This window comes from Herpailurus yagouaroundi, unplaced genomic scaffold (assembly GCF_014898765.1).
Source record: "Herpailurus yagouaroundi ecotype Mexico unplaced genomic scaffold, PumYag 183, whole genome shotgun sequence".
Classification (NCBI taxonomy): domain Eukaryota; kingdom Metazoa; phylum Chordata; class Mammalia; order Carnivora; family Felidae; genus Herpailurus; species Herpailurus yagouaroundi.
The window spans coordinates 18,035,115-18,055,601 of NW_024412414.1; the positions used below are offsets into that span (position 1 = coordinate 18,035,115).

Sequence of the window (20,487 nt, forward strand, 5' to 3'; positions counted from 1 at the left end):
GAGTTTTCTCATCTGGAAAATGAGGGGGTGGGATTAAAATGATCTCTCAATCTATTCCAGAGAAAAGTTTCTGTGATTCTAACTTCCTTCCGTCGTTCTCATGGCCAGGATGGTGGCTGAGAAGCCTCCCTGGGTCGTCCCTGTCAGTATAGCAGATTTCAAGAAACTGGGAGCCACCTTGGACCATTCCAGCATATGAATGGTGGGGTGTTCAGATTCCCATTGGATCTGAAAGGACCCTGAGAAGAGTCCATTTCTGCTTCAATTTTGTGGAGTGTTCTCATTCAAGATAAATCAAGAAGAAAATTAATAGCAGGTAGCATTAAGCAGTGCATCCTTAATTTAAAATTTAGTTAAGTGTGGTTGTATTACTTCGTGAGTTGAAAATGCTTCAGAGAGGGTGTTGGCCAAAGTGAAGAATATCGAGTGAAGGACAAAGAGACAGCTTGTTATCCCAAGTGAGCTTGAGAAGGTAGTTCATCGTGTAAGGTAATAACTGATGCTGTTTGGTAAGCCTGAAAAGGGAAATTCAGAGATAATACGACTTTTCTTTGGTACCAGGGAGGTTAGAGTTAAAGAAGGATGTTTGGAGTGACTTCATCTGGGGAAGGTTGGATTTTGAAGGAGGAGATGAATCACAAATGAAGAGAAAGAGGAAGGGAAGAACATTGGCCAGATTTGCAAGAGCAGGTAGGAGGATCTGAAGTGTTCCAAAGGACAGTGTGGTAGGATGTGTCAAACCCGTACAGAGGGAGAGAGGCATCAGCTGGGGCTGAATAGAAATAAGATGTTTATTTGGTGATTTAATTTTGATGTTCGGTAATGACATGTGCTAATTGTGTTGTTATCGCGTGAGAAAGCGGCAGCATTAAAACACGTACTGGTGTGGTCCTGCTCCTGAACTCCCATTGTAAATAACCGTTCCTGTGCCCTTTCTCCACAGGATCATTCAGACACGGTTGCATCTTGTAGCTTTATTTTTATTTTTTAACTGGCTATCTTTATGTATGGGAACAGTCATCTCCAGAGATACATTCTCATTTCAGAAAACTTCTAAAGGTGTTAATTGCATTTTTCAAAACTCTTATGTAATTATTTAAAATTATTCTACCGGCACCATAAATCAGAACTTTTCCCATTATATCGCCAAGGAACATTTATGACCTGTTTAGACAGTTTTGATTTATAGGTTTAGGAAACAAGAATGTAGAAACCATTGCCAGGTTTTAAGTTGGAAATTTCTTCAGCCACGTCTGTTTCTACGGAAAGGAGAAGAGGAAAGCTGGTAGGAGAGGTGCTGGGGGAAGCGTAGCCCCCACTAGTAAGATAAGAGGCATAAGACCCCACTTGGGGTCCTGCTTCGAAATGGGTGATCAGTGTGTCTTTCACATGTTGTGTAGTTTCTGCCGGCATTATTTTTTTTTTTATATTGATTTATTTATTTTGAAAGAGAGAGAGGGTGCACACGTGCATGAGTGGGGCAGGGGCAGGAAGAGAAAGAGAGAGAGAGCTTGCCAAGCAGACTCCCGTCTGTCAGCACAGAAGCACAAAGCCCGACACGGGGCTTGATCTCACGAACCATGCGATCATATCCCGAGCCGAAATCACGAGTCGGACCCCTAACAGACTGAGCCACTCAGGTGCCCCTGTTGCCATTATTTTCAAAAGCTGGTTTCATGCGATGGAACCTGATTCTCAATGAGTTAGTTATTTAAGGTTCTAGACCTCCGTTGCCTCCTCTATAAAAGAGAGGCTAATAATAGGATCTGTTCACTGGATTGCGGTAAAGATGAAGTAAGTTCACTCATCTGTGCATCAGCAACATTTGTTTATGAGGTGCCTCCTGAGATCCAGGCGCTGTGTCAGGTGCCACCTGAGGGTGGCGGGAGGGACCTGGCCTCTCCAAGCGCGTTCAGTTTGGAACAGATGGTAGGCATGAATAACGCCTAGCATGGAACAGGTGTCGGTAACTGTCAGATGAGGACGATAGCGTTGTACCGTAGAGTTGCGAACCACTGGAATGCACACTTTTAGCAAACTGATTTCAGTACATCTCAGATCATGTGATTCGAGGCATTCCGGGGGGACAGAAATGGTGTGTGTCCAGGAAGGGTGAGGAAGAGTTAATATTTGAAGGTGAAGAATCACGATTTAAAAAAAAAAAAAAAAAAAAAAAGGTCTCAGCAGGCTGAAATTCTGGATCAAAATCAAAAAGATCTTTAATGGGAATGAATGCAAAGCCGAGACCATTGTGTGTGGGGTAAGAGCTCCAATTTAACAGTAGGTCAGGACCGTTAGTTAGGGGATGATTGTAAAATCGGTAGGAGCCGGTCGTGACCCGGTGGGGGCCGGGACACCAAGAACTCTAAGTTGCATTAATCCTGTAATGGGGAATCGAGTCTCTGTCCTCCTCTGGACTAGCCCGATGGCACCTGACCCTCCGTGCTCGTTTCTGGAAGCTGCGTGTGAAGGGGGTTGCGGCAGACCGGCGCAGAGGGACTCGTCCATCGCATGTCAAATGCTGGCGATGCGTTTGGAACAAAACCGGAACTTCTGTAGCTTCAGAGGGAAGGGGCAGGACCAAGACTCTGAGACTGTGGCAGGAACGAGAAGAGGGACTGTGGGCAGGGCCGAATGCCACCAGCTGTTGGGATTAACTCGGCCCTCAAGTGTGCAATTTTCACAGTCCAGGTGACAGAAGAGAAACAGAGGTGATGGCCAGCCCTCCGTCTTCTGCTTGCGAAGAAAAGGCTTCAAGTTGCCTCTGTTTCTGACCGGCCAGTGACTCGTCCGAAGTGCAGGCTGTGGCCTCTCTGTAGGTTTCCCCTGACCTTTGTCTTTCTTCGTGGGGTTGGGAGAGAGGCATCAGGGGCAGAGCAAAATGGAGTGGGGAAACCGTGAGCAGTGAAAATCGAATTCTGGGCTGTTCTGGTGTTTCCCACCCTTCCAGTTTTCATTCCGGATTCTTCTTACGCGGCCAAATTAGCAAGACAAATGGAAGATAGAGGACTTGTTTTTTTTTTTAATTTTTCCATTTTGAGAGAGGAGAGAGAGTGGACGAGAGGCAGGGGGGCCGAAAAGAGAGAGAGAGAGAGAGAGAGAGAGAGAATCTTAATCTGGCTCCATGCTCAGTGTGCAGCCCGTTGTGGGGCTCGATCCCACGATCCTGGGATTATGACCTGAGCTGAAACCAAGATCCGAACGCTCAACCGACCGAGCCACCCAGGCGTCCCGGAAGATAGGTGGTGTTTTAAAAAGCTCGATATCTGTGTGTTGTCCTTAGTGACTGAAATCTGAAGTGACGTGTGTAATCCTTGTATCATACTTTGCATTTAGTTTATGTTTTGAAAAAGTTTCAAAGAATCTGATTGATCATTGATTGCTGTATATGGAGTGCATTTTTTGGATGTGAGGTCAGTCAGTCATAAAATTGTGATCAGTAAGATCTTAGCCCCTCACTTGGCAATAGAAATGCTTCCTTGTGTTGACTGTGCATGTTGCATACAGACATGTGTTAAAGGAAAAACGGAGACGTATTACAATTTTTAAGCGTTTATTTGAACTAAAATCAATTTGAATTGTGCAGCACCCCAGATACGTAGCAAGTAGAAAGGAGCTCCGAGGACCACTCCAAAAGGAAAGATTTTTCCAGGCTGAGGGAAGTGGGAATAAAGAGATTTGGTTATTGGTTATTGCAGGGTCCTTCCTGTAGGGGATGGCAGGAGTCTGTTAGGCAGATGACCTAACTAGTGCTAATCAGGAGACTCCTGGATTGACTGGCTTAGGACTCCTTTTCTCGGAGAGCTGAAATTGTAACTAAGTTACATCTGTGTCAGTTTGGTGCCATAGGGCTTAGTAAAAGTGATCCCTTTTGGGGCCTGCCTTTTTTTTTTTTTTTTTTTTTTTTTTTAACAGTTACTCCTTTTAATCAGATTCTCAGCCTGAGTGATGCGATCAAAATTTAAGGCATTGGTGATACTCCCAGCTACTGCTCTGGACTTCTTGCAGTTTTTTATTTTTGTATGTTTCTTTTTTCCTCTTTTTTTTTCTTCTCCCCCCACACCCCAGAAGCTCAGTGTGGCATTCATAGGTCATGATGGTTTTTTTGCTGAATCTCTTTGTAGTATTCACCGATCATGGTGTTAGGTTCACATTCTTTAAGTTGGCCATTCTCTTCGCTCCTTGTCTGATGTTCTAGTCTTAGGGAGATCATTTGCTTGGTAGTCAGTGGCTGTGAACATGCACATAAAGCTTTTGAGAGAATACAGCATACCAGGGAGACTACTGTGATCATTATCAGCAGGAAAATGTCTAGAATGTACTTTGGAGCCCATGGCCTCCAAGACCTAAGCCAGTCAGAATCAAGTAAGTAAAATAAAGACCCTGTTGAAGGAGTCACTTTGTTAAGCCAGCTAGCTTGTTCAGTGATCTTACGTAGCCGAGTCTCAACTAACCCACAAGCGTTAACCCCAAGTGAAGCAAGTGGTGTTAGCCACAGTGCAAATATCTCCTTGCTCGAATGAAAGATAATCAATGGCTCTCCTATTATCAAGAACAACTTCGCCAGAGATTTTTGTTGGGTAGGTATTGTGTTAGCAGTAGGTTCAGGGATGGTTGTCAGAGATAAGGAGCATGTGTTAACAGAAAGACAAAAAAAAAAAAAAAAAAAAAAAAAAAAAAAAAAAAACAACCAAGTAGCAAAGAGGCAAAAGGAAAAAGGCTTTCATATCGGAGGTAAAGATCTCGATCTATGACCATGAAAGAGCTGTCCACTTCAAGATGCCATCTGCTTCTGAGAAGGAACTTTCTGAGTCAGTAAGTTTAGATCTCCAGCTGGTGTGCCATTCTAGGAGTCTGGAAGAACGCTTTTAATTGGGAGGTGAGGACCCACGTTTCCACCCCCTGAAGTTTGACTGCTGTCTGGGTAGTAGGACGGACCTGATATCGTCCCTTGCAGGAAGACTCAAGTGCAGTCTTTGTTCTTCATGATTCCCAATCATGAAGGTGGGAGAAGATGAGAAATACTAGTTTGGAGGATTGTAGCCAGATATTTGAAGAAACTAGAAGAATCCCGTATCTAGTCCAGGTTGATAGGTATATATGGCAAAAATTCAAAGACCAGGAACAAGGCTAGAATCTAATATCCACAAGGTTGTGTTGTGATTTTTCTACTGAAGCATAATTTTTTTTTTTCTCTGCAGTCACCCTCATTTCTATCAAAGATTATCACAGTAAAACTAATTTGTTTAACAAATAAGTCTAGTCTGGGGGCGCCTGGGTGGCTCAGTTGGTTAAGCGTCTGACTTTGGGTCAGGTCATGATCTCACGGTTTGCGGGTTCCAGCCCTGCTTCGGGCTTTGTGCTGACAGCTCAGAGCCTAGAGTCTGCTTTGGATTTGTGTCTCCCTCTCTTTCTGCCCCTCCCCCACTCAACGTCTGTCTCTGTCTCTCTCCCTCTCTCAAACATAAGTAAATATTTTTTTTAAAAATTTAAAAAAGTCTAGTCTCATTAAACTTGGCCTGATTAAAGCAGAATAGCAAGAATAGTGAATTGACCATGTAGCCTCTCTTAAAATCTGCTTTTCGTAAGGAATTTTTCGTAAGGAATCTTAGACTGGACTTTATAAGCCTCTCAAAGATAAGAAGCCAAGCCAAGTGCTCAACATCAAAATTTTCCTGGAATACCTATAGATGTGGGCAAACTCCTGTCTTCCTGAGGTGTTCAAGCTGTCCTACAGTTCTTGGGCCTGCTCTGAAGTTATGCTCTTCCTTACAAACCTGTTTAAATTGCCAGGAGCCCTGTAAGTAAAGTACCAGGCCAGTCTTCCCAGGGACTTTATTAGCTATATAAAGTCAACCTTATTAGCTCCTTAAAACTGTCTCATCATATTTGATTCTATCAACATTCTCAAATCTGACATTCCAGTCAAAACCTTGGTAATATAAGCATTGTTTCTAGTTGTGTCCAAGGAACACATGCTTTTTTGAACTTAGGGAGGTAACGCTATTGCCATGAAAATAAGAATACTCAGTAAGTTTCCAGATTATGCAGGGACCAAGTAGGGGGAAAAAGTAAATATTTAAATTCTGTTTACAAAGGTATACTTTACAAAATCACTGTAAGTCACAGATGGCTTAAGGGAAAAGAGAAAAAGATTTCCCTAAATCTGGGGGCAACACCCTTCAGGAAGTAGCAATGTTTTAAAGAAAAAGTCGTGTGTGTGTGTGTGTGTGTGTGTGTGTGTGTGTGTGTGTGTGTCTGTATAGAGAGAGATAGATCAAATCATCCCTACCGCTTTATTCAATCCTGTATTATTAATTCTTGTTCTGTTTGCATCCAGTTTTTCATTAGTTCTGGAAATTCTTATCCAGTTTAGTCTTACAGTCTCCAAGTTATCAGAAACCTATATTCTAGAATACTTTTCACTGTCTTTTCTATGAATCTTTCTGAAGATGAAGCATTTTTGCAAAAGCATTAGGGTAAAATAATAACTGTCTGTAAATGACCAAAAGACTTAAAAATTCCCCTGGTTAAAGATCTGCTGAGAATTCATTATAATAGAAGTGACAAAGAAATTGGCTTAGTTCTGTGACACACAACATTTTAAGGTAACTGAAATTACAACTGATAACATTATATAGGACATATCAGATTTCTAGGAGTTTCACACAATTTCTGGAACACATTAATAACATGCATCCGCATAAATACAAGCTAAGAATGTTTAACATCACCTCTTATTTGATAAATGCTTCCCATGCAGTTTGATATATTAAATCTAATTAGTTTAATGTCTCACTTTTTATATGGAAAGAGAACAAATCTTTTGAGATGTTCCAGGGACCTGCTATAAAATACCAAAGTTAGCTTGAGGTCAGAAGACTTCGTTTAGAATTTAGATACTGGGAATCCTGTCCAAACATCAAAAAGTTTGAACTTTTGACTAAATAGGATCACAGATCATTATAAAATAATACTTAATTATCTATTTAAAAAAAGTAACCGTAGAAAGGTTAACATAAATACAGAAGCTCATATACTTGTGAGAAAAAGTGAGCTTTTTTAATATTGAGAAGAGTGGGTTTCCCTAAACAATCAGAGACCTGATAAAGCCAATATAAAGCACAGTAAATTGTTTTGTAAGAAGCAAAATCTTTATTTTCCAGGTAGATAAATTAAAAGGTAGAGAAACCCTTTTTCAATCTCTTATTGAAAGCACGCCAAGAAAACTGTGCTTTTAGCAGATAAAAAAAATTAAATTTTGGGTTTTCACAGGTACACTGTTGGTGTCGTAGTGTTTTTTTTTTAAACCTTTATTATTTCTGATTTTAATTACATATATTAACTAGAATTCTTTTTAAATAAATTTTATTTATTTATTTTGAGGGAGAGAGCTTGAGCAAGTGGGGGAGGGCAAAGAGAGAGGGGAGAGAGAGAGAGAGAGAGAGAGAGAGAGAGAGAGAGAGAGCGCCCCATGCAAGTTCCATGCTGGCAGCCAGAGCCTGACACAGGGCTACAACTTATGAACCACGAGACCATGACCTAAGCCAAAACCAAGAGTCAGACACTTAATTAACTGAGCCACCCAGGCACCCCTTCATTAGAATTCTTAACATGTCGCGTTCTTAATTCCCAGCAAAAACTAACTCAGAGTTGCAGATTGACAAATGTATAAATATTTCATAATTTTGAGAACTATATTCTTCCTAATACTAAACTTTCTAGTGCGGCAGCAGGTGTGTTTACAAATAGACCCAGCTATCTTCAGTTTCTTTGTAAAAGGAAGCAAAAGGATGTAAACTGGTGTTCAGTGACTAATGGTTCACTGTTTTACCTTATTTGAAAACGATATAAGTAGTTAATGAATATCCATTATTTAACTCATCTCAGTTTAACTGTAAAGTTTCAAGTTACCAAGAAGATTCTGGAAACTGTTTTTAAGCGTACATACCATAAAGCATAATTATTGTTGAAAAGTTCCTTTTTAAGTTTAATCTTACTTACGTGTATATTTAATTCACTTGCTCTTAATGATTATATTAGATTAATCATGAAAATTTCATGAGACATTAAACAGCTAACCATCATCTTAAGTTCTCACTCTCGCTGACAAATTCTCTGAGATAACATGAGCTTACTTGAGTTCTAGTGAACCTAGGTAGAATACAAGTATTATATTTAATGCTTTCTGTTGTAATTAAACCCACCAACAAAGTTACACTAGCTTTGTGTGTGTGTGTCTGAAGATCATCCTAGATCACATGAACTTGAAAAACATTTAGGTTAGTTTGCGTATTTCTGAGAGTATGTTTAGTTTATATAAACAATTCTTTGTCTTTAAGCCAATTAAATAGAGCTCTTTACATATTAATTTGGTGTTACGATCTGGAGATAGAAAAAATACCACACATTTATAACATACATACATAGACATACAAAAACATACAGACAGACACAGAGATCTTATAGCTTATATGTTAGCTTACTGGAGGCCTAAATCAGTCTCTGAATAGCAGCTTCCAATTTGGCCAAATTCTAACCATACAGTTACTTCAACAAAACAAAAAAGCCCTCAGATGCCTTGTGAGGTTTCAGCTGGGACAAACTGGATTCCAGGCAATACTGAAAAACCCCTGGGACACCAATGGTGTCCCAGAGAGGATGCAAAGATAGTACCTTCTGCAGATCCAGAGCCACTCCTGAAGATAAGCAAAAGAAAAAGAAAATTAGACCATCCCCCCGAGAGCTGGCAACAAATCAGTAGGACCCCCAACTGCAAATGGGGTGTAGCCCACATTTCTGTCCAGCCAAATATTGGGGGTCCCCCAAGCCAATGGCTGCCAAGTCAAGTTCTTAGGACACAAAACAAGACAAACAAGCAGGCAGTAGCTGTCCCTGGGAGAGAAAGGATCATAGCCAGTGGGTCCTTAAAAGTAAATTCACAAGTCACAGTTCAGAGGTGTAATTCTTGCGTGTGTTTTTTGCCTGCCAGTATGAATTTTGAAAGGAAGGGAAAATATGAGATTTTTCCCTTCCTCTCTCAACCAGGCACCACAGAGATGTGGGATAGCGGACTGTGGTAAGAATTGTCCCCCTTTTGTTGGCTCCTGCTAGTTTTCCCAGGATCCCACGTGCAGGCTCTGGAGTGAGTAGGGTGTTTCGGTAGGTCTCCTCCAAGTATTAGAAACTGTAGAGTGGAAGTGATTTTCCCTTTACTTTTTTTTTTTTTTAACTTTTTTAAAAGTTTATTTATTTATTTTGAGAGAGGGAGTGGGGAAGGGCGGGGAGAGAGGGGGAGAGAGAATTCGACAACCGGACTCTAACCCATGAACCACACGATCATGACCTGAGCCAAAATCGGGAGTCAGATGCTTAACCAACTGAGCCCCCCAGAAGCCCTTCCCTTTACTTTTTATAGTGAGTATCTGACTAAGATGCCTTTTTCTCCAGGACACCTTGATAAATGGATAAGTTTAAAATTCTCCACTGTGGCCGCTGTAATTCAGGATTATCTTCGGTAAGGTCAATTTGCTTGTTCAGCATTAACACAAAATTTTATTCGCCCGAGGCCTCACACTGGCCCTAGTTCAGCTCACGTCATACCCAGTCTGACCCCAGACCCAGTTCTGTTTACAAGACCCAGGTCTGTTTATAAGTTGGACCCAGTCCGGCCCCAGAACCAGTTCAGTTTCTAAGTCAGACCCAGTCTAGTTCTGACTGTGGCAAATTTCTGGACCTCGTCCAGAAAAAGAAATGTTCGAATATATTCTGAAAGTTCGTCGTGTAAAAAGTGCCGAGTGAGGATCCGAGACGAGCTTACCCACCTCCTCCAGAGGCAGCAAGGAGGCAGCAAGGCAGTAGAACGTAACAGGTGCCTATGTCTGGTTGCTCTTTGCTCCTGGGAGGTCATGGGTGGGGGTGGGGGATATATCTCTTTGGATCTCTCTTCTGAAAACAGACCTGTTGAAAGGCAAACGGAGGCCTATTAAAAATTGTAAGAGTTTGACCAAAAATCAATTCGAATTGGGTAGCATCCAATCTAACAGATAGAAAGGAGCCCTGAGGAGCTACACAAAATGACTTTCCAGGCAGAAGGGAACAGGAATAGGGAACTTGGAGGAGGCACAAAGCAAGTTGGTTATTACCAAGTTTCTTTCCTTTGGGGATGGCAGGGGTCTATCGGGCAGATTACGTAACTAGTGCTGATCAGGTGATTCCTGATGGACTGGCTGAAGAATGCATTTCTGAGAGAGCTGAAACTCTAGTTAAGTCTCAATATGAAGACACAGAGCTTAGCATAAGCAATTCCATTTTGGGTGTGTTGTCTTGTGTTGTTTAACAGATGCTGTTTAACAGGTACCTAGTTACTCTTTCCTTAGCACTATGCTGTGTACCACAAGTAGTGAAAGAAGAAAGAGTTCAGAATTTGTCTCTTGGAGCTTATGGTTTAGAGATAATACAGTGCATGAAACATCAATGAAATGCAAAAGAAGGACATAAGGAAAGAACAAAAGAACGAGAAAGAAAGAAAAAAGAAACCATCAACTCATTCATTTGTCTATTTGTTTATAAGTTAATAAAATGTTTGTGCAGGGGTTCTTGTGCATAGGGCACTTTCTTTTGACAGTTGATGTGCTAATTCAGCGTTCGATAGAATGCAGAAATTACTGGGGTAGGCCGTAAATGCTTCAGGATGTCAGAAAAGTGGTACGACCCCAAATTGAGTTCCCATGGTGGTGACATTGGCTGAGTTAGTGGAGTAGCCTGTTCCACTCTCTTACGTGTGTATGTGCGTGTGTGTGTTTCTGTTGAGGAGGACAATGTGCCTGACAGAGGAGCGGGTTTTGTTGAGACTTGACCCCTTTCTTCTCTAACATTCAGTTTCACGGAAGTAGACAGGAGTTCAGTTGTCCCTCTTGCCCCCCTCTTAGCTGCGAAGGAACAAGTGAATAGAAATTAACAAGAGCTGCCCTGGCCCAGGCACAGCTAGGCTGCCTTCAGAAAAAGCGCACTCAGACTAGACCTCACGGTCCAGTGATTGGAGCCTTGCTGCAAAGAAGGAGTGAGGACTGAAAGCCCAGTAGAAGTCTTGACTGGCTGGTTTTGTTAGAGTTCCGTTTCCTCTCCTCAGGCATTGGCGTAAGTCCTTAATGCTTTCTACATTTGTCCCTGTATGGATGTGAATTCTCTCCATGCTTTTGTTGCACCTGACTGTGTAATTGCATAGTAAGATATACATATCTGGCACGATATTATTTAAATATTTTCATGACCAAAATATCTAATGCTTGAGTCCATTGTGCTAGTGGTTCCTGAGCCCTAGTTGTATGGCGGACTCACCCTCTAGAGAACTGTAGAGGGACATCACAGAGCCACTCGGTCAAAACCTTCAGGTCAGAGACCTCAGAATCCAGGTTGAGAGCGTGCCAGGATAGGAATAAAGAACCTCAAACTGCAAACTTGAGGGATTGTGTGTGTTTGACCCAGCTGAGTGAGGTCAAGGGTAAGAGAGATCATGTTAAATATTGGACATAATATAGATGCACAAGAGAGGCCATGCCCAAAACAGGATGAATGGGAGAGAAAGAGTTGAGTTCAATTTTTGAGATAGGAGGAACAGTAAAATTGTGGAAAAGAAGGGAAACACTGGTCTCAAAGGAAGGGAGATCCAGCATGAATTAGAAGTGCCCCAGCCCTTGTAAGTGCTTCACAGTTCCTTGGTGTGATGGCTCATGTTATCTCCCACGTGAATGTTGGCACATACTGTTCCCAGTAGCTGAAATGGCCTTCTCCACGCTGCCCACCTTACTACATGGAACAGAGCATTATTCTTAAATATTCAGCCCACTCCTTGCCTTAATTTAAAAGTATCCTTACCCCTGATGCCTAGGAAGGGGCCCTTTTTCTCTGCTCCCTGCCCACGAGTCTCTCTTTTTTCCAGTTCAGCAAATGATGAAATGATGGCTAGTAACTATGTGTTGTACTCTGGGAGCCTAGCAGACCTCCATTCTCTGCATTGGGGTGTGGAGATGTTGGAAACTTTGAAAAGAATCTTAAAATCAGATTGTTGGGTCATAGTAATTGTGTGCAAGCTGAGTAATCTCTGGAGCATGGAATGCAAACGCTTTCCTTCCCAGAGGTAATAGCAGCAAAACATTATAAAATCATAGGGTGAGGGTTCCATGAATTCGGTCCCATGTTCTCAGTGCTTGAGGCAGACGCCTCCTTAGATTATTCCAGTGGGTCTTTAAGAACTCACTTAACAAACCACCAAACTCCATCACACTTCTGAGTGATGAACCGGCCGTGGGAGGTGGCAAACCCCATAACCTGGAGATTGAAGTGGGACTGCCACCTTGCCTTCTGTGGAAGCTTCTTGGTCTAGGACCTGGTTACTCTGGATTGAAAAAGCAGTACAACCAAATGCCTTCTTCCATAGTTAAGATTAATTGGATGCAAGAGTTCCCCCTTCGCTTGTGGAGTTAGAATCTATGCCATCTACATCACGGAAAAACAAGTCTAAGATGGTAAAGAAACCTCTTGTCTTCGAGTATTTCATTACAGCACAGGGAGAAATTTGAAGGACAAGTGGCATATACCTGTGGGATATACAACAATACTAGTGGTACTGGGAACCAGTTAAGTGCTTACACTATGCCAGGCGCTCACCCATTCTATGCCATTTGGTCTTTGTTACAACCCTCTGGTAAAAGAACTAGGATTCGTTTTGTGTGTGTGTGGTTTGTTCTGTTCTGTTTCGTTTTGTTATGGGTGAGGAAACCGAGGCAAATGGAAACCGGTAATTTACCAAAAGGACAGTCGGGAAATGGTGTGGCCTGGGTCAGAACCCACGGCAGACCCTCTCCAGAGCTACCATACTAAACCGTCTAGGTGCCTTTTGTAATCAGAAAAAAAATAAGCCCCGTTACCAGGGTGTTTCATCTCGACATCTGAGACACCAGGAGAGTTCGCACATCATCCAGGCAAGGGGCCACTGCCTGATGCTGAGTGCTGTGTTCGAAGAAGATGAGGGAAAAAGTCCGCGTGTCTCACGTCAGCAGCAGAAGCTCTTCATTCATGGGGCGCCTGGGTGGCTCAGTCAGTTAAGCGTCCGACTTCAGCTCAGGTCATGATCTCACAGTCTGTGAGTTCGAGCCCCGCGTCGGGCTCTGTGCTGACAGCTCAGAGCCTGGAGCCTGCTTCAGATTCTGTGTGTGTGTGTCTCTCTCTCTCTGCCCCTCCCCTGCTCATGTTCTGTCACTCTCTGTCTCAAAAATAAATAAAAATATTAAAAAAAAAAAAAAAAAAGCTCTTCATTCAGGGAGAAGTCATGCGGAGCGTGGCCTTACGCGTGTAAGAAGCCAAGGAGGCTATCAGAATTTTACCTTTATTATTTCGGGTTCCTTCATGCTGACCAGTGACCCTCAGTCCCACTTGTTTTCCAAGAGAGTACAAGTGAAGCAGCCTCTTCGTTCTTACAGGCTCAGTTCAGCCCCCAGCCCCATCCCCAGCTCAGCAGATGGGGCAAAAGCCAGGCTTGGGAGCCATTCAGCTGAGAGATACTGGTTAAGTAATTTCAACACTCAGAGCTTCAGTCTGTTTATCTGTTAAGTGGGCACAGTAATACTTCCTTCCTAGGCTTTCACAGGGTTTATGACCTCCAGGGAATCAGAAGTAGGTCTTTTGAGTTGTTTGCCAAACATGTTTTCCCCTCTTTTTATTCCCTGATTTACCATAGACGTGGTAGTGTCCAAGAGTCCTGAAGTCTGAATTCCAATTTCTGTTTTTACACTAGTTTTATATGTGACCTTAATTGTAAGCTATAAAATATCTAGAGCTCAGTCCTCGGCTAGTATAAAATGCGTACTGGTGTATAAGAAGCAGTCAACAATGATAGTTGTTACTGTTATTGTTACTGTTCAAGAAGCCATGGAGAATCTCTCCTACAGTTCCTCTCTTTGTGTAGGTGAAGTGTGTAGGCTCAGACACGTGAAACGACATGCCCACAGTCGCACTGTTAATTAATTATAAAGTCATTCATAGAATCCTATGTCAGATCCCAGTGCTCCTGCATCATCTCAGAGTTAAACAGACTGCTTGAGGGCATTTAGGACTAGCAAACTCCTGCGTACTTCCTTATGGGCTTGTTGGGTGAGTCCCAATAGTTGGAACCTGTTGGAAACTTCATGAGCCTTCAACGGATGCGGAGTGGAGACAGACACTTACGTACCTTGATGCATGCTTCAGATTCTGCTCCTGCGTGTTTACACATACCCTCTCTTTCCAGCCTCGCTCTGCCACCCCCTGTCCCCAAGAAGTAGCCTCATAACTTTTCCCCAGAGCAGAAGACAAACCTTTGGGTTTTTATCAGGTCTCTCTGAAAGGTAGGGGTGTGTGTGTGTGTGTGTGTGTGTGTGTGTGTGTGTGTGTGTTTAAACTCCGTGACTGTTAGGGGCACGAAAATCCATAGAGAGCCATAGGGCCCCAGAAAATGTTTTCCGTGTTGCAGTTTCTCTGCCACCCAGTGTGGAAGGCAATTATCTTTGGAGGGGGATTCCACAGCCCTGCACGGGCTTCCCCAGCGTAAGATTTATTGTCGGCTGGATTGGGTGTTCTTTATAAGAGCATTTACTCGGCATCTAAAGCGCTGTCAAGAGTGCTACTTCCTGAATGCTTTTGACGTTGCAACTGCTAAGCTTCATTTTCCCGTCTTGGAGATATATTTTTGAAATGGTATGCAGGGATTTGTAAGGCCTCGTGCTTCCCATTGACATTGACAGGAGCTGCACCGTTAAACCCCTGCACACTGCTGCGGAAATTTACCCCCTCATGCCCAGAGCCCTCCTGCAGGCGAGTCTGGCCCGCACGTGCAGCGGGTTCCCGGAGCGGGGAGAGGGCATGGGAGCGAGTCCCGTTGTTTTGTGGAAGTCATGCCAGCTAATCAATCTCAAAGTTAACTGTTTTCTTACTTAAACAAAGGATAGGCAAAAGCTCTTCTGTGGCTTTTTTTTTTCCTTCCCCTCCTTTATGTGGATCTTATGAATGCCAGAGGAAAACTTGAGCTGCGAGTCAGCTAAATATACTGTATCATGAAACCTGAGGGACCACTGAATTGGGAACAGTGGCCCTTTACTGCTAAGAAGGTGTTTTATTGAAAATGCGCCGACATGCTCTCCCCGGAGAGTGAGCGAAAGGGAAGGCAAGATGCCCGACAGTAACACAGGTTGTTCTCGTAGGCGAGCTAAAATATAGAGTTTGGCACTCCTGGGCTGTGCTCGGGCAGGCAATAGAATAGACGAATGTGCATTTTTACATTAAAAGCGTCATATTTCACCAGCGGCGCCCCTCCCCCCGTTTTTTAAGCGTCTTAATTTATATATTCCAGTTAGCAGTTCATTACCTGTCCCTTTCTCTCTCCAGCTTTTAAAAGTTGTCTCTTGAATAAATTGAGGCAGTCAAAATTTCCTAATCCTGGCAGGCTTACCAGCAGAGGGCAGGCGTAAGGAAGGTTTTGATACGAGGGTGTGTCAGCCTGGGGTCACAGGAGGGTGGCGACGCAATGGGAGGGAGACCTGTGAGCTCTGCGCAGAGGACAAGAAGCAGCACGCCCCCTCTGCCTCGCTCCAGGTCTCCAGCAAAGCTGACTTTACTAAATAAAGGTGGCCAGTTGCCTTTTTCAGATATTCAGCGACTTCTACGTAATTGAACGTTACGAGGAATATTCAGGTGTCATCTCATCCTCCCCAAGCCGTCTCTTCTTTCCCCTCCAGTGACCCACTTCTTGTTAGGCTGAAAACCGGGGGTTTGCACGGGGATGTACCGTAAATGCCGCTCCTCTTTGGAGAGGAAACAAGGACTCACACTTGATGGTGGTAGTGATGCTTTTTTTCCTGAGACCTGACGGACAAAGCTCTTGGGGAAATGCTCTCCTGCCCCCAAACATGTACTTTTTGAGAACTTTGCACACTTCCGTGTAATCTGTTCTCACCTCATGGCAGAAGCGGCCCCCTGATATCTTTTACGGTATGTTAAAACAAGGGATTATAGTTTTATCGTTAAATGAGAGAATAATTTGTTACAGCCAGCCAGATGCAGGGTTTAGGGCAGGATGTTGCCCATTTTTCTTTTCATTTTCTCCCACACATCATTTTGCTTACTGGTGATGTTTTATACATGTCTTTACATTTAAAGTGAGGAGGGATTTTTTTTGAGGAGGCCGGGGGGGGGGGGCGGCGGGGGAGATAATTGTTTTCCATAGCTTATTTACCCATTCTGTTTGTAAGTCACCTGAAAGTTGACATGTCATTGTGTATCTATAAATTAACCAGGAACACTGGCATCATAAAATGTTGCATTAAATGAAGAGGCTCGTGGCAATTTGGAAGGTGTCCTAAAGAAAAAATTAAGCTCCTATGGAACAGAAAGAACTCCCAGTCTTTCCCCCTTGGCCAACCAGGCACAGACGAAAAACAACATTATTAACTTCATGGTCAACATAGACACAAGATCAGCATAAACAATATCGATATGGAGCTAACCGCTTTAACCGCCTGTAGATGGATGATGTGTTAATTTATATTTTTAAATAAAAGCACTCAAATCAAGAAGGAACCGTGGCTCCTTGGAGACAAATGCCCGAATCTCAACAATTGGGCATTGGTGTTGCAATTTAGTACCTGTAATTGGCAGTTGGTTGGCGGTCTTTGGAGACCTCATAAGCACTCAAGGAAGGCCCCCACCCCCACCCCCCAGAGACTCACTTCCCTGGGAGGGTCATCAAGCCTGTTACCACGGTGAGGGACCACATTTTGTATTCCTGCTGATTCGCCGTCTTCCCTCTAGCAACAGAGTCAGTTGGTCGAATTTCTTTATGTTACTTCATTTCAGAATCTGTGGTTTGGGTGCTCCCCTAAATTAATTGGAAAAGGTAGAGCAAGCGTTAATGCAAGTGTTGTTTGGACGAAGATGGGCAATTGAATTACAGTCTTGGCCTCTCACGCAGTTGCTTTTTCAACCCATCAAATTGTTCATCAGTTTTTATTTCACTCACTTTGGCAGATGAACTTTCCGGCAACAGAAATTGCAGTAGTTACCTATGAGAACATGGCACCATAACTGACTTCATCTGAGCATGTCTCCCACTCTCAGTGTTGCTGGAAATGTGTGAGCAGAGTCCATTCACATATCCGTTCTCTGGTTATTTGCATGCAGTTACTGGCAAAGCAGGAGCTCAGGAGGAGCTGAGGGCCACGTGGGCCAGGCACCATGGCGGGTGTCTCCTTCCCTGCCACGCCATTCATCAGTGAGTAGGAATAATGTCCTGACAACACGTTCCTTCTGACTCTTCACTTAATACATCTTCTCTCCATCCTCAGCTCTGAATGGGCAGTAAAACCTTTCACTTTCTTCTGCGTTCAAGGCTAAGGCTCAGCACAACCAAGTATAATACATGATTTTAGTCCCAGGTGTGTTATTTGGTGGTTAGAGTTTGGTGTGGGATCATAGTAATCTATTCTTAAGTACACAGCCAGCTGCACAATGGACTCATTTAGCAACTGACAGGTTTCTTAATATGTGGTGTTTGAACAAGGGCTGTATCTGTTGTGGCTGTTAGGATGTGGGCATCAAAAATATTTTTAAGTACAGTATTTAGCATTTCCTTCACTCTTCCTTAAACATTAGCCTTTTCTTCCCCCAGATATTCATTTTATGTGATCATGGCCTCTCTTTTTCCTCAAACTATTCAGTCTCTGCTTCGCCTTGTGACCTGTGGTGCTAAGTATGTTTGATTCTTGGAGGAGGAAAACAAAACAAAACAAAACAGTGTTGCCTTTCTAAACCTCAGTTTCCTCCTCTGTAAAACGGGGATTGTGTTTGTGTTCAAGTTAGAACAACTAAATGAGACCCCTTCGCTAAGTAACCCTTTCTAAAGCTCCCACACTCCAGATGCTGCTTTTTGGAGGGGTGGCAGGAGTTTTCTGTCGAGGCCTTTCCAAAATGACCTGACACTCACATTGGTGAATAAGTGACATTCCCTGAGTCTTCTAAGTTTTAACCACAAGTTTTAACATTATATATCGTGCTCCAGCAGTGAAAGGTTTCAGTTCTCACTAAAATCCCAGAAACGGTACAGGTTGACAGGACCACATGGAAGGGGATCCTGAAGAGTCCGGAATTAATCACAGTAACCTGGGCATATACAGCTTATCCGCGTTTATCACCGATGCTACGTTTCCTCGCCTAGTAGTAGTGTGTGAGTCACCGTGTCATGTTTGGAGAGAGGGCCGGAAGGGCTCCAGGTGGCCTCTGAGTTAGCTTGCTAAGTTACTTGCCTCTCCATAGTGTCACCACCCCCCTGCCATCCAAACCTTCAGTCCTTTAAAACCCAACTCCCCAAGGGGGCATCCCAGACCTTTCCTGCTCCCACTGATCTCCCCCGTCTCTGTGGTCCCAGGGTGCTTAAAGCCACTGCTGTGCAATTTAGTGCTTGTGTAAGACCTCATTGCATCACTCTCTAATTATTTTGTGTAAGGCTGTCTCCACAGGCTGGGTCATAAGCTTCTGTAATGTTTGTTGTTTGCTTGTTTGTTTGTTTGTTGTTTTGATGCTCCTGGAGACTTGGCTCATAAACACTGACCTGCAAAGGAGTTAACCCAACTTGTAAAAGCATGCATGAGTTTTATGGATGCCTCGTGAGGAACTTGTTTTTGAAAAAAAAAAATGAATTGCCTATTCAAAGTGCACTCCATTTTGTTCACAGGCATCGAATCTCAAATTAATTTTCATACTTTGGGAAAAAAAAATCACGTGTATTTTGAAATGACCATTTCCACTTTTCTCACTGTGCATTGGTTGGAGAGAACGTCCTATAATTTTATTTCCTGTCTTTGGGGCCCCCGGCAGCCCCTCCCGGAAGAGTGTCTTGTCTCTTTAAGAGTCAGAACTCTACTGATTCATGGTACCTTCTGGCAGATTTAAGGCCCCTCTCCCCAAAAAAGAACGCCCTTGCTCCTTCATTGAATATTCATGAGAGGGTGGGGTCACATTTTTGTGACCTGAAAAATGCCACTAATAAATTTGTTGCCTGACACAAAAACACTTCAGGGTGGAGAGCGACCTGCCATGCACCCGTTTAACATCTGATCATAAGCTGACAGTCAAATGAAGCTTTTGTGTCTTTCGCAGCCAGATTAATGGGGGAATTGTCTGCTCCCCCGCTGACCTTATTGAAATTCAGGCATTTGCTTGATTGGAAATATTATCAATATGCTTCCTGGTTTGTTCTAGCCTGCATTAAACGCCTCAGACAGAAAAATAATTTCAAGTGAGACTCCTGGAACTGCTGGGTTAGGATCTGTGGTCTTTTTGTTGTTGTTTTTTTTTTTTTAATTGAGGGAAAACAGGTAATCATTGATGTCACTACTCCTTTTCCTTGAGTATTTTGAGAAAAATAATCAAGCTGTGACGAGTTTTGTTGTTCGTGCTTTAAGCATAGGCCAAGAAGTTTTTCTCTAAATTTAAAGATGGTGAATAGCTGCCGAAAATGATTGAATTAAACCTGGCACTTAGATCCTGCCCGCCGAGCCAACAAAGTTTCGCATATTGGTGACTTTTTTTTTTTTTTTTTGAACACTATACTCAGCTTTAAATAGCATTAAAGAGCAGTGACTATTTCTGATAGAGGTCATCTCCAAGTGCTTATTGAGAGTAGCTTTTGTTGTTGCTGTTGTTGTATAAATAAGAAAGGAATTTAAAGAATTATTTCTTAGCGAACTTGGGGCAGATGCCTTCTTGAGCAGCTGTCGTTCTACAAGGGGAAGTAGCTGGGTTCAGCGACGAGGCACGTTTGGTTGTTATTTATTTCAAGCCCCGTGTCGGGTTAGTTTTCCTGTGCGCGCACAAGCACACTTTGGCGAGCCCGACTCTCGGAAAGAAAGGAGGTGGGGAGCGGTGTGGGGGGTGGGGTGGGGAGGCCGAGGCTTGCCTCCACCATCCCCGTGAAGCGAAAGTTCTCTGCAAAGGCCGGTTTTCGAGGAAAGCGCTTCTCTGCTCTTCCCTGGAGCCCCGCATCCCCTTCCGATTCTAAACAGTTGCTCGGAGCAGTCGGGTGTGCGCCGGGCGCGCCGGTTCTCCCCTCCTCTGCCTCTCGGGTTTCTCCGAAAGGTTAGGACAACTCTTTGTCAGTTTCCAAGACGAAACAAACGCGCAACCCAACCCCAAAGCCCCAAACCCGCAGCCCCGGCCGGCGGGAGAGATGCGCGCCGTGCCCGGCTCCCCAGACGTCAGCCAGAGGCAGGTCAAAGGGTTAACAGCAATTAAGAGGAGTTGCTCTAGAGACAAAAGCAGGATTTCGCCAGAGCGTGATTTCACCTGCCGCGCGGAGGGGGCCGGGGCGCGCGGGCGCGGGGAGCGGGCCGCGGAGCCCATTGTGTGGGGCGCGGCGCGGCGCGGCGCGGGGTGTTTAGAGGCGGGTTGTGATTGGTGGAG

General features: G+C 43.7%; 1 protein-coding gene across 6 annotated transcripts in view; it reads left to right on the top strand.

The window, feature by feature from the left end:
- The window catches only part of FOXP1 (forkhead box P1), a 512,105-nt gene that overhangs the window by 383,177 nt on the left and 108,441 nt on the right, over positions 1–20,487 (top strand). The gene's annotated exons all lie outside the window — the stretch shown is intronic.